The sequence below is a fragment of the Homarus americanus genome, unplaced genomic scaffold (assembly GCF_018991925.1).
Source record: "Homarus americanus isolate GMGI-L3 unplaced genomic scaffold, GMGI_Hamer_2.0 scaffold45698, whole genome shotgun sequence".
NCBI classification, from domain to species: Eukaryota; Metazoa; Arthropoda; class Malacostraca; order Decapoda; family Nephropidae; genus Homarus; species Homarus americanus.
Genome location: NW_024735554.1, coordinates 11053385 through 11070456, shown reverse-complemented (window position 1 = coordinate 11070456; position 17072 = coordinate 11053385). Strand labels below are relative to the sequence as shown.

General features: G+C 44.6%; 1 protein-coding gene across 5 annotated transcripts in view; it reads left to right on the top strand.

The window, feature by feature from the left end:
* LOC121871516 (hexosaminidase D-like) overlaps window positions 1–17072 on the top strand; it is a 273277-nt gene that overhangs the window by 105767 nt on the left and 150438 nt on the right. The gene's annotated exons all lie outside the window — the stretch shown is intronic.

Sequence of the window (17072 nt, the reverse complement as noted above, 5' to 3'; positions counted from 1 at the left end):
TTGGGTGAATTAGTTTGTGACTGTTTGGTGACGTCAGTAGAATGATTTGGTGGACTTTGGGACGTCAGTTGAAGGATTTGGTGGACTTGGTGACGTCAGTAGAATGATTTGGTGGACTTGGTGACGTCAGTAGAATGATTTGGTGGACTTGGTGACGTCACTGGAAGATTTTGGCACATTTTGTATTAGATTTGATGTCAACAAGGACTGCATTGACCTTGTTGATGTCAGCAAAGTATTTATAGGACTCATTCATGTAAATATAAAAACGGACATCACTTTATACAGACGGGTGGATCCAGGAATATCGAAAAGGGGGGAGGGGGGTCAAGGCAAGAAAGCGAGCCCAACCAGCCTTTATTTATTTTTTTTTTTTTTTAATCTGACCGATATCATGGGCTTTTTGAGGCCGTGTGCACTTGATATTAGGCGATATTCTAAGGTCAATAGTGATTACTTTTTAATATAAAAAAATGCTTGAGTACAATACTGCATTAAAGAAAAAGCATTGGAATTTTCTGATGCAAAGGGGAGGGGTCCGAACCCCCCAGGATCCGCCCTTGCTCTAAAGCGTGTAGTGATCTAGGTAGTGACGTCAGTCATACAGTAGTGGGGGCTTTCGCTGCACTACTTAAGTATTAAGGTTATAAATAAAGGACTCGACACATATTGCGAGTTTGTTTACACACACACACACACACACACTGGTTCGTTGTAATCGCGAGGACCAGTTTGGGAAGGTTGTGTGTGCTGATTTAGGTCGAGAGACGCAGCAGACGTGCATGAATGGTTGAAGAGATTATCTGAAGATTCAGCACCTTAACTTATTTCACCTGAAGTTTAGTCACTCTAACCTAACAACCCCCCGCCCATATAGTGTTAGGGTGATTAATCTTCAGGTGAAATAAGCTGGGGGGAGCTATCTTAAGCATAACATCCAGTAACTTAATACAAATTTCTTAAAGGAGAATAAAAGTTATACCAAGACTTGCTAGCCATGCCTTTTAGGGTTAAGATTCGTTTGTTACACCACGGAACTTCATATTTCTCTATATGGGGAGAAACAGAAATCAAACTTTATTCTATTTCGTTTCTGTTGCAAATTTAAATTTTTAGAGTATTTTGGACTCTTCGATAGTACACACAGGTTAATAAAAACTTATTCGTCTTTCACCCATTCCTATTCTATTGTTTTTGACTACGCTAACTATGTTATTTATTACAATTACGAATTGATATTTAAGAGTAACGTGCTTTGTGAAAATGCTTAGTTTTTAATAGGGTCACCTTCAAACAGTAGTTATCTGCTGTTGTCGGTTGTTTGTTTACAACCAACCCTCTCATTTCGGGCGGGCCGTGTTCAAGAACAGTCATGGGGTGGACGACGCCATTTACGATGACCTTCTTGCCCTCATCTTGCTTCAGGAATACCACCTTTTCGAAGCTCTGGAGAGATCTCGAAGTTTCGATATTTTGAGTACAGTACTAGCTAATAATTCCCACCAGGAAACTTCGAGACTTCCAAAGTTTCGAAAAGTGCCGAGTTCCATGTGTTAAAGGCGATATTGCTGAAAAAGATCAGGACAGGGTCATCGTAAAGGCCGTTGCACACCCCATAACTGTTCTTGAATATTATTCTCACGTCCACAAAAATAAAACGCGTAAAATTACACCATGACACTGCAAGAATGTTGCTTTCATTGGTACCGGACATAAAAATTATTTTTTTCCGGGGGGAAAGGGGGGAGGGGGGTAAGCCTCCCGGCTAGGATGTTAGGTAAGGTTAGGTAGCTTTCTATGGAAAAAAAAGCCTCATTTGTGACGGAAATGAAGGTCAGATTCGTTTGAAACATAAAATACACCAAGTAAACTTATTTTTGTTAGTTTTTGTGGTGTAACTAAAACGAATCTTTACCCCCTTTAGTGCCATCACACTGTCTGACCGGCCGTACGTCTGTCCATTTATAGTCTCATGTCCGCTCAGTACCTTGATGAAGCCTTTGTGGACACTGGTGGTGTCTTGGCCGAGTTCTGTTATCTGGTGTTTTCCGTCGTTATTAACCAGAGTGCAACTTGGGCAATTTAGGGGCTAATCTTCAGGTGGCCTAATTACACCCACCAAAAAGATTAAATTAGAAACCTGGAAGAGATAATTAAGGTGTGACCAACCTGTAATGAATATCTTAGTTTGAATTCCAACATAAACTTTGAATATTTGCTACAGTTTTGGGTGGGAAAGTGACGTTAATCTCACCGCTAACTTTCTACCTCTTGTACTTTCAAAGTTGGTGAAAGGTGCAACACCAGCGACGTTTTTAGTTTAAAAGAATTATTGAGAAAGCTTGAAGTACAGTTTGCCTATTCTGAGTAATTCAGTCACGTCTTGACACTGAGGGTGGTATCACTTCTCACTGCCACGCAGGACAGAGGTTCATACACAAAGAAATACATCATATTCATTAGCAGTATATATAGGTGAGAGTCATGTGGGTGATGTCACTGTTCGCTGCCATGTAAGACAGTGGTTCATATACATTGGACGTCATATTCTAATTGAAGACAAATCAGTGGGCGAGCAAATTTGGGATAAACAGCAAGAATGTTCTCAAGCACCCCTGATTCAATGTAGTAATTACAAAGTTCATGATACAATAAGCCAGGTGGCCTGAAGTCTTTGACAGTGTTGCATTCAATAATATAGTGTTCAAGTGTATGCTATAAAGGTTTATCACAAAGTTTACATGCTGAGTGTTCCGGTATGGGTACAGCGTTACTAACTTGCCAGATGTGTCGACCCGGCAATAGATTATCGGGACAGTCTGGCTTAAGGGGCCGGTTCAGGGGTTCACAATTGGCACAGTACTAGTGGTTTGTGCGTGTACAGGAGACATTTATAGTCTTCCAAAGGTCCGAAAATCACTGCAATGTCAACACTGGACCTCGAAATATTGGATAGTTAGCACGATGCTGTTGGGTGAGTGGGGGGACGTGAACCTCTTCACTCTGGGCTGACACCAGACGATTTTACTCAGCACAGAGGGGAGCCCGTACACACGTGGTTAATAGACTTGTCTCCCCTAATAGTTTGGTTATGTGCCGCCCAAAAATCAAAGTCGTGTGACGTAAGTGATGTCCAATTTAAAGGGTCAGCTTACAGGGTCAAGGTTAGCATAAAACTAATGTTTCGGTCCACAGACGCAGTTAAAGTCTCCGGTACACACACACCTCCTGAAAGAGTGTTATCAAGTGTAATGCCCTGGACTGGTTCGCACCTAAAGCTGCAGCCTCGCCTCACCTCTCGCTAATGTATTTTCAAAGTTTGCTTGGGCGGTAGTTTGCAGAAAAGTAAATTAATCTATGGTCAAACTTTGCCGCCAACTTACCCGGGAAGTTGGAAAGTTTTACAGCGAGCGTCAATGCTGTGTACTGTAGTGTATATATAATGTTTTTCATTATATACTTTTGTTTTATATAATCTCGTATACAATATTCACGGGTGTGTGTGTGTATATATATATATATATATATATATATATATATATATATATATATATATATATATATATATATATATATATATATATATATATATATATAAATAACCAATTCGCTAACGATAATTATTCTTTATTCTGTATTTAGGGTACAGTCATCGTTAGGTCTCATATTACAGTGTATAAGATCTTAAAAATTCAAAAGTAGATACAGCACGACCCTCACTACACAGCACGACCCTCACTACACAGCACGACCCTCACTACACACCTCTTACTTCCCAGCTGTAAAGGTTAGGTCCCCGTACTTCAGCTGGGTCGACTGGGGGAGCTTCACTCTAACGCGAGGTGAAGGAGTCTTAACACCGCGATGTTCATAATTAATCGCCAAACACTGTACACAACACACAAATGGTCGTTTTGTTCAGTAGTGAGATGGTTTATGACTGTGTGTGTGTGTGTGTGTGTGCGTGTGCGTGTGTGTGTGTGTATGCAGACTACGATGTAAGTATACAGTATATGTTAGAACTAATATTTTATGTATGTATCTGATGATTGTTTTTGTCTGTGTATTTAAGTTTTGGAAAGTGTGTGTATATGTGTGTGTAAGTTTTATGATCAGCGTTGTGTGTGTACTTGTTTATGTACGTTATTAAGTTATGGAATACACATAATTTATGCACTTTATTTATCATTTCTCTTCTCTCCTCCACCTCCTCCCTCTTCTCTCCTCCACCTCCTCCCTCTTCTCTCCTCCACCTCCTCCCTCTTCTCCCTCCACCTCCTCCTCCACCTTCCTCTTCCCCTCCACCTCCTCCCTCTTTCTCCCTCCACCTCCTCCTCTCTCTTCCTCCACCTCCTCCCTCTTCTTCCTCTCTCCTTCTCCCTCCACCTCCTCCTCTCTTCCTCCACCTCCTCTTCTTCCCTCCACCTCCCTCCACCTCCTCCCTCTTCTCCCTCCACTCCTCCCCTCTTCTTCCTCCACCTCCTCCCTCTTCTTCCTCCACCTCCTCCCTCTTCTCTCCTCCACCTCCTCCCTCTCTCCTCCTCCTCCTCCCTCTTCTCCCTCCACCTCCTCCTTCTACTCCCTCCACCTCCTCCCCTTTCTCCCTCCACCTCCTCCCCTTCTTCCTCCACCTCCTCCCTCTTCTTCCTCCACCTCCTCCCTCTTCTTCCTCCACCTCCCTCCCTCCACCTTCTCCCTCTTCTCCCTCCCACCTCCTCCCTTCTCTCCTCCACCCTCCCTCTTCTCCCTCCACCTCCTTCTACTCCCTCCACCTCCTCCCTCTTTCTCCCCTCCACCTCCTCCCTCTTCTCCCTCCACCTCCTCCCTCCACCTCCCTCCCTCTACTCTCCTCCACCTCCCCTCTCTCCGTCCACCCCTCCTCTTTCTCCCTCCACCTCCTCCTCTTCTACCTCCCTCCACCTCCCTCCCTCTCCCTCCACCTCCTCCCTCTCCTCCACCTCCTCCCTCCACCTCCCTCCTTCTCCTCCTCCACCCTCTCCTCTCCTCCACCTCCTCCCTCTTCTCCCTCCACCTCCTCCCTCTTTTCTCCTCCACCTCCTCCCTCTTCTCCCTCCCCGTTACCGTTGGATGTGTGGCAATAACAGCGTCACAGCAGGGAGCTTTAGCGTGACAAGTGCTGCTCTGTCACAGTGTTGCAGCGTGGGTGTTACTCAACCTGTAACGGCCAGTGTGCTTTAACTATCCCCCCCCCCACTCCACATCCCTTCTTCTTCTTCCCTCCCTGCTTTCTCCTTATTCATTTCCATCCGTTTCTCCCTTTCTTTTGTACCCTCGTTCTCTCCCTACTGGCTTCTCTCTAATTTCTTCTCTCACTGCCCCCTTTTATGTACTCCCTCCTCCAACTATCTTTCTTATTCTCTTCCATTTATCTCTCTCCCCCTTTTACTCTTTTCATACTGTCTCCCTTCCATCCACCGTTATTAAATCCCCAAATACTTGAGTTACCTGGAAAGTGTGCTGTAATTATGTATGTATGTGTGGTACAATGGTCAGCATGCTTGCCTCGCAAGTGAGTGGACTCAGGTTCAATCCCCGGGCAGAGTGAAATTTTCGGCTAGATTCTTCAGACCATTTGCCTCTGACTACCCAGCAGTAATTGGAGACCTGGATGTTAATCGATTTGTGGATCGTGTTCCGGGGTAATGGTTAACCAGTGCAGTTGGTTTAGTTGTCCGGTCTTCTCGGACTATTCCTTGACACTGGGTCATGCAGCTCGTTAACTTAGGGTGTGGTTGTTGTGTTGGCGACAGCTTCTACACCTTAAACAAATTCACGTCAAAGTGGCCCTAAGGCCGGCCAACCTCGTACACGAGGGACAACCATTATTATGTGTGGAGGGAGAGGGGCGGGGCAATAAGAAACAAAGTGAAAAGCTTGAAATGAGAGAGAATCAGACACAGAAGTAGAGAGAGAGAGAGAGAGAGAGAGAGAGAGAGAGAAAAAATGGGAGGGATTGGGGGAAGAGAGAGGTCAGGTCAGTCCTTGAGGACGTTCTCCCGTGACCCAAGTTAACCTTTCCTGTGACCTTCCAATTAATCCCCCCCACGACCATCCTCTCCTGGGTCGGGGATTTACCGCTTCTAGGATTTTTTTTTTTAACCTGTGTTTAGTCTGCTCATTATCCGTCTGACCTTGCTCACTGTCTCTCTTTGTCGGTTTTCTTTTTCCTTCAATTCTAAGCTTTACTTCTTTCGCCTTTTTCCTATATTTTTCCAGCTGTTATTGTTGCCTCACATGTGTTGGTGGGACGGCGTGGTAGCGCAAGCGTGATTCACACGACTGCTACCCTGATTCGATCCTCGCTTGGATTGCATGTAAGGTGTTGTCCTCTTTAACTCAACCAAACGTTGCAACTTTTTTTCCGGGTATTACACTTTCCTCCTTTAGTAACACCAAATATCCTATGAAAGTAAGGTGGTGAAATCGACCATTTACAGCGTCGACTAGGGTGCCACCTATGAGCCGACGTACACACTACCAAGGTCTATAGAGGTTTTCCCGCGCACGTAGGTGGTGCTTTGTTGTCTACGCTGTGATGTCATGGTGGCATTTTGGGTAAGGTGTGAGCAGCACACCTCTATCGACCTTGAGAACTATGACACCCAGTCACGGAATCGCCTATCAATTGCTTGACGTAACGGACCAATAAGAAAATTCAAACAAGCTGGACTTCATTTCCATCGATTTTCAACTAACAACGAAAGGTAACTGACGTGTCCATACACCTATCAGTGAGGGAAGGTTGAAGGTGTAAACATTCTCTACCTTAATAAGGATGGGGGTCAAGAGGGGTAGTACGGTTGTTAAGTCGGTACACCATCTTGGGTAATACTAGACTCCAGAGAACTTTAAATCGTCTCTAAAAAGACAACTATTGTTTAAGTATTAAAATGTATCTCTTAGGTTTTACTGTGCCATTAAAATCCAATACAACATACTGTATATTGTCACGTTGATAGAAACTCCCATTGCCAGTGATTGTATATTTTACCATTACGACACTGACTGTTTTATTGTTTTACTTTAGCACAGCCCGTGTTGTACGGTATTGCTGCCACCCAATTAACAGATTACTGTATATATATATATATATATATATATATATATATATATATATATATATATATATATATATATATATATATAAACGTGGTAACATTGTAATATGTATTTACTAACATCATGTAACATTGTAAACCAGATAACACTAAAAGCTTTATACAAATTCCTTGGGATAAATATACAGTATTGGTGCCACTAAGAGAGCTCAGGCTCGGCCATATCTATATTGATTACTTTTTGTATCTGTATTGTTCTGGCTAAATAAATTGTTCCAATCAAGGGGAAATGACCCTTACTGGCCCTCTAGGGCGACCAGAGAGACGTACAGTACAGCTGTCTAGTAGAAGTGCGGAAATAAATAAGAAACATAATTTTAGGGTTGGTAGGAGTGGGGGGTTGAGGAGGCGTGGTTGACTGCTTACATCATAGAAAACGGAACATAAGAACATAAGGAGTCTGCAATAGGCCGGTTGGCCTGTGCATGGCAGCTCCTGTCGAGAGTTACTACCACTCTCTATCATCCATGAATCTATCTAGCCTCCTTTTGAAACTTTCCAGAGTTCCCGCACTTACTACAAAGTTGCTAAGCTTGTTCCACTCGTCCACCACCCTATTTAGAACCAGTTTCTTCCTATCTCCCTCCTAAACCTAAACTTATCCAACTTGAATCCGTTGCTCCGAGTCCTATCCTGCTCGGATATTATAAGAACTTTATCTATATCCCTTTTGATTCCTTTCACCCACTTAAATACTTCTATCATATCTCCCCGCATTCTTTCGTCTTTCTAGGAATGCAAGTTAAGTTTCTTAACCTATCCTGATATGGAAGGCTTCTAAGTCCCGGAATCATTTTTGTCATTCTTCGATGCACCGACTCTAGTGAATTTATATCCATTCTATAATAGGGGCACCAGAACTGAACCGCATAATCGAGGTGCGGCCTGACTAGCGCAAGATATAGTTGCAACACCCCTGCACCTTTGTTACTACACTTCTAGATATAAAACCCAATACTCTGTTTGTCCTTTATTTCGAACATTAACGCACTGTTTTCTAGGCCGTAGGTCCGGGCTTACAAGTACCCCTAGGTCTCTTTCACAAGTCGACTTCTCTAGGTTGATGTTGTTAAGGCTGTATACATTATAAGTATTTGTTCTTCCAATATTAAGTACGCTGCACTTGCTGGTGTTGAATTTCATTTGCCATATCCCATGAAGATTAGATACCCCAGCATACAGTAGACACATGATGATTAAACAACCTAGGGGTGTTAGGTTCACGTTAGAGCGTTTCATCATCTGGTAAAATAATTTGGGGTGGCTAATCTTCACGTAAGCTACAGTGTAAGTACCGTATATTATTACACTTAGATGTTTACTTAGGGATTACAATTAGGAAAAAATGGTTTGGGTGAAATTTAAATTCTTATCAAACCGTATTTAGAAGCAAAGTATGAATCATCGGGTTAAAACGTCGGGTATTACCAGAGTATTTCCTCTTTTTAAAAATAGATAATAATGATAAACTAACAAAAATTTTGCTGTATTGTTGACAGGTGGTTGACGAAACACACACACACACTCACACACACACACACTCTCTCTCTCTCTCTCTCTCTCTCTCTCTCTCTCTCTCTCTCTCTCTCTCTCTCTGTCTCTCTCTCATCAAGAACAGCTCTCTCGATTTTAACTACTGGTCGAGGCTCCGAAATACGTCAAAACAAAAACATATTTTTATTTTATTTTTAAGGTTCAGTTTATTAGCGATTTGAGACGTGTGGAGGCTCAACAGGTAACTAGAGTACAGCATAGTGTGTAACCAACTTATACCCCATGGGCACACTCAGTGTAGGAGATGTAAACAGGGAAACCAGATCCAGATAAGAACATAAGAATGGAGGAAACTGCAGCGGGCCTATTGGCCCATACTGGGCAGTCCCGTTTACACCCAACCCCTATTGCTCATATAAGCATCCAACCTATGTTTGAAGCAATTCAGTGTATTCGAGTTAATGATGATATTTGGTAACTTGTTCCATTCATCCACTACTCTGTTTCCAAACCAGTGTTTACCTATTTCACGCCTAAATCTAAATTTGTCTAATTTAAAACCATTGTTACGAGTTCGCTCCTGGTCGGATAATTTGAGTACCTATGTAATGTCCCCATTGTTTAGCCCTGCCTTCCACTTATACACCTCTATCAGGTCGCCCCTCGCTCTACGTCTCAAGGGAGTGCAAATTAAGATGCTTTAACCTGTCTCTATACTCAAGGTTCCTAATGCCCGGGATTAGTCTTGTCATTCTCCTCTGATTTCTTTCCAAGGACTCTATATCCATTCTGTAATACGGTGACCAGAACTGAACTGCGTAATCCAGGTGTGGTCTCACAAGAGCAAGATACAGTTTTAGGATGACCTCGCTAGTCTTGTAACTAACACTACTTTGTATGAACCCAAGTACTTTATTAGCCTTGTTACGAGCAAAAACACGTTGTTTACTTGGCTTAAGGTTCCTACTTATCATTACTCCTAAATCTCTCTCGCAGTCGGATTTCTCTATGGCATCGTTGTTCATCTGGTATCTGGTTTCCCTGTTTACATCTCCTATACTGAGTACTTTACATTTGTCGACGTTGAATTTCATCTGCCATTTTTCAGACCATTCGAAAAATTTGTTTAGATCTTCCTGTAGTTTTGCCGAGTCCTCGTCAGATTTGATAACACGTCCTATTTTAGTGTCATCAGCAAATTTACTTATGTTGCTGTCTATGCCGATATCTATGTCGTTTATGTATATAATAAATAATAATGGTCCAAGTACTGAGCCTTGGGGAACTCCACTTGTGACGTTGCTCCAATGGGACTTAGTGCCGTTAATGCTCACTGGCTGTTTCCTGTCCTGTAACCACGCCCTAATCCATTTAAGGATGTCACCTTTGATGCCATGAGCTTCTACCTTTCTAATTAGTCTTTCGTGGGGGACTCTGTCGAAGGCTTTGCTAAAGTCGAGATATACCACATCATAATTGTGCCCTCGTCCACCGATTCGAAAACTGAAGAAAAGAATGTTAATAGATTAGTTAGACATGAACGCCCGCTTGTGAAGCCATGCTGGGAATCATTGATCAATCGGTGCTTCTCCAGGTGATTTGAATAGAGTTTGAAAATCGGTATTACATTCGCTATCCTCCAGGATTCTGGTACTACACCTGTTTTTAAGGACATGTTAAACAACTTTGCTAAGGGCATACTAAGCTCTTCCTTACATTCCTTTAATACTCTGATGAACGATGTTATTGAGAAATCCGACTGCGAGAAAGATTTAGGAGTAATGATAAGTAGGGATCTTAAGCCAAGTAAACAATGTGTATTTGCTCGAAACAAGGCTAATAAAGTACTTGGATACATACAAAGAAGTGTTAGTTACAAGACTTGCGAGGTCCTAAAATTATATTTTGCGGTTGAGAGACCTCACTTGGATTACGCAGTTCAATTCTGGTCACCGTATTACAGAATGGATATAGAATCCTTGGAAAGAATTCAGGGGAGAATGACAAGACTAATCCCGGGCATTAGGAACCTTGAGTACAGAGACAGGTTAAAGCATCTTAATTTGCACTCCCTCGAGAGACGTAGTGAGGGGCGATATGAAAGAGGTGTATAAATTGAAGTCAGGGCTAAACAAAGGGGACATTACAAAGGTACTCAAACTATCTAACGAAGAGCGAATTCGTAGCAATGGTTTTAAATTAGACAAATTTAGATTTAGGCGCGAGATAGGTAAACATTGGCCTGGAAAGAGTAGTAGACTAGCGGAACAAGTTACCAAATATCACCATTAACTCGAATACGCTGGATAGCTTCAAACATAGGTTGGATGGATATATGAGCAATAGGGGTTGGGTGTAAACCAGACTGCCCAGTATGTGCCAAAAGGCCCGCTGCAGTTTCCTCCATTCTTATGTACTTATGATTCTGATATATCGACACCACCATTGTGAACCCGGGAATCTGATTAAAAGGTGTCTGGGATCCGTGGGTTGAGTTAACCTAACCCATGATAGGGAAACACCTGAAGATTTGACACCCTAACTATTTTACCTGATTAATTATCCAAACGTTACCTGGCGAGTTGGGTTAGATTAATTTATGTCAGATTAGGTTTGGCTGAGTTAGGTTATATTAGGTTAGGGTAGTTAAATGTAGGCTATGTTAGATTTGGTTAGGTTAGCTCTAATTGAGGTGGTTACTCATCACGTGAAATAAGCCGAGGTGTCTAATGTTCAGGTGGTCAGACGTAAGTAGTAAAGTGAGGTTTGGTGTTCGCTGTTCCGGGTTTTATGACTTATCCTCGAGCGATAAATTGGGGTCAACTGCTTCCAACACACACACACACACACACACACACGCGGGGAGGGGGGGTGGGAGACCTGAATGGTATAATTTCATCTTTTTTCCTCCTTGCCGCCAGTCCAGACCCTCAGGACAGCCCAGACTAAGAGATACAGACTTAATCCCTTTTTCATTCACTGCCGTCCATTCACTTGTTCTTTCTTGGGTGTTGTATGTGTGTTGTTAGGGCGTTCTCCTACTGCCGGCCCTATGTGGGGATCGCCTGAAGATTAGCCACCCTAGTTTATTTCATTTGGGGATTAAACACACTGGAGGGAGTTATCTTGTGTATGGTTATGTTACGTTTGGTTTGTTATTTTAGGTTAGATTGAAGTTTAGGTTAATGTTAGGTTAGGTTAATGGTAGGTTAGGTTAATGTTAGGTTAGGTTAATGTTAGGTTAGATTAATGTTAGGTTAGTTTAATGTTAGGTTAGATTAATGTTAGGTTAGGTTAAAGTTACGTTAGGTTAAATTAATGTTAGGTTAGGTTAAAGTTAGGTTAGGTTAGATTTAAATTAGGGATGGTTAATCTTGAGGCGAATTAAGCTTGGGGGGGGGTTAATTTTCAGGTGACATGGCTTGCTGTTTATCTTTGCCTTCACTGATGATACAAGTTAATTGGAACACTTACAGGTGGTGGTGTGGGGGGGGGGGGTACTGTCACTGTTCTCATACTCCAGCGAGCAGTTACCGTTAGTGGGCGATCTGGTGGATGTTACGTGTGAACTTGTAAATAATTTTAAGCAAACTTTTATCATGATTTTGTTTAGGGATAAAATTGTCATCCGTAATTTCAATTGGATCACCTGAAGAATAACCCCCAGCATATTTCAACACCTGTTGATTAACTCTAACCATAACCTAACGTATTATAACCTAATCATAACCAACCAACCATAACTTAACTTAACCTAACTCCTCCCATATTCAAAAAGGGAGACAGAGCATCAGCGTCAAATTACCGGCCAATGAATTTGACGTCAGTAGTGGGGAAATTTCTTGAATTAATTATAGCAAATAACATCCGATCGCATTTAGAGAAAAACAAATTAATCTACGACTCTCAACATGTGTTTACAAAGAGAAAATCTTGTCTAACAAATCTGCTGACGTTTTTTAGTTAAGTCTTCGAGGTAGTAGATAATGACGAAAATTACGATGTTATTTACTTAGACTTTAGCAAAGCGTTTGACGGAGTACCGCATCAGAGGCTTCTGAGAAAAGTTAAGGCTCATGGTGTCGAGGGGAAAGTTATAAATTTGATAAAATCATGGCTCACCAATTCAACACGGGGTCAGCGTAGATGGTATTAAATCCGAGTGGGGCTGTGTAACTAGTGGGGTTCCCCAGGGGTCAGTACTGGGCCCACTCTTGTTCATAATCTACATAAACGATCTAGATACTGGGATCAGCAGTAACATAAGCAAGTTTGCGGATGACACCAAAATAGGGCGGCAGATTAATGCAGGGCAGGATGCAAATGCACTACAGGAGGATTTAAATAAACTGCAGGCGTGGTCAGAAAATGGCAAATTAAATTTAACACCAGCAAGTGCAGTGTACTTAATATTGGAAGAACAAATACTGTCAATGTATACAGCCTTAACAACATCAACCTCGAGAAGTCGACTTGTGAAAGAGACCTAGGGGTATTTGTAAGCCCGGACCTATGGCCTAGAAAACAGTGCGTTAATTTTCGAAATAAGGCAAACAGAGTATTGGGTTTTATATCTAGAAGTGTAAGTAATAAGAGTGCGGAGGTCATATTGCAACTATATCTTGCGCTAGTCAGGCCCCACCTCGATTATGCTGTTCAGTTCTGGTGCCCTTATTATTGAATGGATATCAATTCACTCGAGTCGGTGCACCGAAGAATGACGAAAATGATTCCGGGATTTAGAAACCTTCCATATCAAGATAGGTTAAAGAAACTAAACTTGCATTCCCTAGAAAGACGAAGAGTGCGGGGGGATATGATAGAAGTATTTAAGTGGATGAAAGGAATAAATAAAGGAGATATAGATAAAGTTCTTATAATATCCGAGCAGGATAGGACTTGGAGCAACGGATTTAAGTTGAATAAGTTTAGGTTTAGGAGGCAGATAGGAAGGAACTGGTTCACGAATAGGGTAGTGGACGAGTGGAACAAGCTTAGCAACTTTGTAGTAAGTGTTGGAACGCTGGAAAGTATTAAAAGGAGGCTGGATAGATTCATGGATGGCAGAGAGTGGTTGTAACTCTAGACAGGAGCTGCCATGCACTGGCCAACCGGCCTATTGTAGACTCCTTATGTTCCTATGTAGTGTTCGGGTTGTTTTAATCGAGGGAAATAACCTGGGGGGGAAGGGGGGGGGTTACTATTTAGGTGTGCCAATAATATGGACACAAAAATATATAAACTCACTTTACTCCAACCACGGCCACAGGAGACAGTTATCCAAGAAGTGGACCACGTTGTGACAGACAGGCAGCACTGACACCCACTAGTTCATGTGTCACCCGCAGGGAGGCGCGCAACGGGAAATTGGTCTTTTACTCCGAACCATAAAGTACATTAGTCAATTTAGCTTAAATAGAAAGTAGTCGAGACATATTGGTATTTTTGGAGGGTTGTGTGTGGCTTTGACGGCTGTAGTTTATTTTTTATAAGTAGGTTTATGTCAGTAGGTTGGGAGTCCACACGGCCACCTTCCTCCGCCACCCACAACAAAGTCCGAGGTCCCGGTGCCGACCAGATAACTGTACAGTTATGCCACAGTGTTGATGGTGGTTTATTATTTTCTGGCGTCTTGCTGTTATTATTACCATTCACTGAGTTTGGGTGAGATCCATCGTTTGTTTGTTTGAATTGTTGTATTTTCTACTCTCGGACTCGCCGACAAATGGACGGATTCGGGTGGTGGTAGGGGTCCCTGGGGCAGGTGGTGGTAGGGGTCCCTGGGGCAGATGGTGGTAGGGGTCACTGGGGCAGGTGGTGGTAGGGGTCCCTGGGCAGATGGTGTTAGGGGTCCCTGGGGCAGATGGTGTTAGGGGTCCCTGGGGCAGATGGTGTTAGGGGTCCCTGGGATAGGTGGTGGAGGGGTCCCTGGGGCAGGTGGTGGTAGGGGTCCCTGGGGCAGACGGTGGTAGGGGTCCCTGGGGCAGGCGGTGGAGGGGTCCCCGGGGCAGGTGTGGAGGGTCAGTAAGCTTGATGGCGTGACCTTTGATCGACCAGGCTGTTGCTATTTGTGGCCCGTAAGCCTGGCATGAGAGAGGTTGTGGGGAGATGATGTTGGGGGGAGGAGGTGGTGGAGTTGGGGGTTGATGCGGAGTGGGGGGTGGTCAGGCAGGGTAGGTAGGTATAGTGTAGTCGTTAAATAGAACATGTATAGGCGTAGGCATGTGCAATTGTGGAGACAGGGGGGGCAGCAGGGCGTGGGTAGGTAGGTAGGCAGGCAGGTAGGTAAGGTGTGTTTATGTGGCTAGATTGTGGTTGGTGACAGGGTGGGCGTGTGGTGGGGAAGGGTAGGATAAAGGAGGGAGGAAGGAAGGAAGGAAGGGGGTAGAGTAAGGGAGGGAGGAAGGGGGTAGGGTAAGGGAGGGAGGAAGGGGGTAGGAGTAATAACAGCAGCAGTACGGTGGTAAATAATGGGGTGTGGTGACCGACAGTTACTACTGCTACTGCTGCTACTTAACTTAACTTGTTACCACCGCTGCCACCATAACCACTAGCACCACCACCACCATTACTATCACGATCTGTACCACACCTGTCGTCATCATCATCAGGTAACTGTACTTGCTCTGGTCTGTGTCAAGATGTAAATAAATACATGTATCACTTTCACTCTTGTTTAGAAAGTTGATGCAAGAAATAAAATAAAATGTTTTGGTGTTAGTGAAGAGCGTATAGTGAGGGACTTGTGTGACTGGTGATGGTGTGCGAGGGTGTGTGCGAGGGTGTGTGCGTGTCTTTCCTCTCATCAGGGGAGGAAGGCAGCCGTCCCATCCTAGTGACCACTCAATACGCTCAACAAAGACGACTAGCCGAGGTGAGCTTGGTGATCGATGGTGATGATGGTGGCAGGGTGGTGGTGGTAGTAGTAGTGTCGTGATGGTGATAGGAGTGTTGTGGTGGTAAGGGGTATGGTGGTGATGGTGTAGTCCTGGCAACGGTGACAACAAATGATGGTGGCAGGGTGGTGGTGGTAGTAGTAGTGTCGTGATGGTGATAGGAGTGTTGTGGTGGTAAGGGGTATGGTGGTGATGGTGTAGTCCTGGCAACGGTGACAACAAAGGGATGGGGGGAGGTATATTATGAGGCGATAACTGGCTACCTGGCATATACCTGGGGGGTCGATTTTGGGACCCTTACTTACCCTCCCCTCACTCTCCTTCTCAACCCTCCCACCCCCTCCTCTCTCTCCTCAACCCCCTCCCCCTCCCCTCAACCCCCTCTCTCTCTCTCTCTCTCTACTCCTCCTCCTCCTCCCCTCCTCTCTCTCCTCCCCTCTCTCTCTCCCTCCCCTCCTCTCTCTCCCTCCCCTCTCTCTCTCCCCTCTCTCTCTCCTCCCCTCTCTCTCTCCCCTCTCTCTCTCTCCCTCCCCTCTCTCTCCCTCTCCCCCTCTCTCTCCCCTCTCTCTCTCTCTCTCTCTCTCTCTCTCTCTCTCTCTCCCTCCTCAACCCCCTCCCCTCTCTCTCTCCTCCTCCTCAACCCCCCCTCCCCTCCCCTCCTCCCCTCTCTCCCCCCCTCTCTCCCTCCCCCTCTCTCCCTCCCTCCCTCTCTCTCTCTCTCCCTCTCTCTCTCCCTCCCCCCTCTCTCTCCCTCCCCCCCCCCTCTCTCTCTCCCCCCCCCCCTCTCTCTCCCTCTCCCCTCCCCCCCTCTCTCTCTCCTCCCCCCCCTCTCTCTCTCCCCTCCCCCCTCTCTCTCTCTCCCCTCCCCCTCTCTCTCTCCTCCCCCCCCTCTCTCTCTCCCTCCCCCCTCTCTCTCCCTCCCCTCTCTCTCTCCTCCCCCCCTCCCCCTCTCTCTCCCTCCCCTCTCTCTCTCCCTCCCCTCTCTCTCTCTCCCCCCCTCCCCCCCCCCTCCCCCTCCCCTCCCCTCCCCCCTCCCCCCCCTCCCCCTCCCTCCCCCTTAACCCCTCACCCAAAGCACCGTGAAAGGATCTATCTAACACGCTCTGACTGCTTACAAACACCGCAACCAATACAACATGGTTAACCAAGGACATGTTTTTTTAAATATTTACACACACACACACACACACACACACACAAGGTCAACCACGTGTACATAGACAGACAGCCATACATACTACGATTATATGAACACGCACATATAGTCATAAAAACACACACACACACACACACACACACACACACACACACACACCACACACACACAAGTATAAGGTCATATGCAGACACACACGCACACACATACACAATGTCATAGGGTGGCGGAGTAGTGGAGAGATTTTCATTGATTTATTGAGTAAATGAACAATGAGAGAGAGTGTGTGTGTGTGTGTGTGGATACGATTGCGAGTGTACAAATAACTGAGTTCATCTAAAATTGAGTACTTGTGTGTGTGTGTGTGTGTGTGTGTGTGTGTGTGTG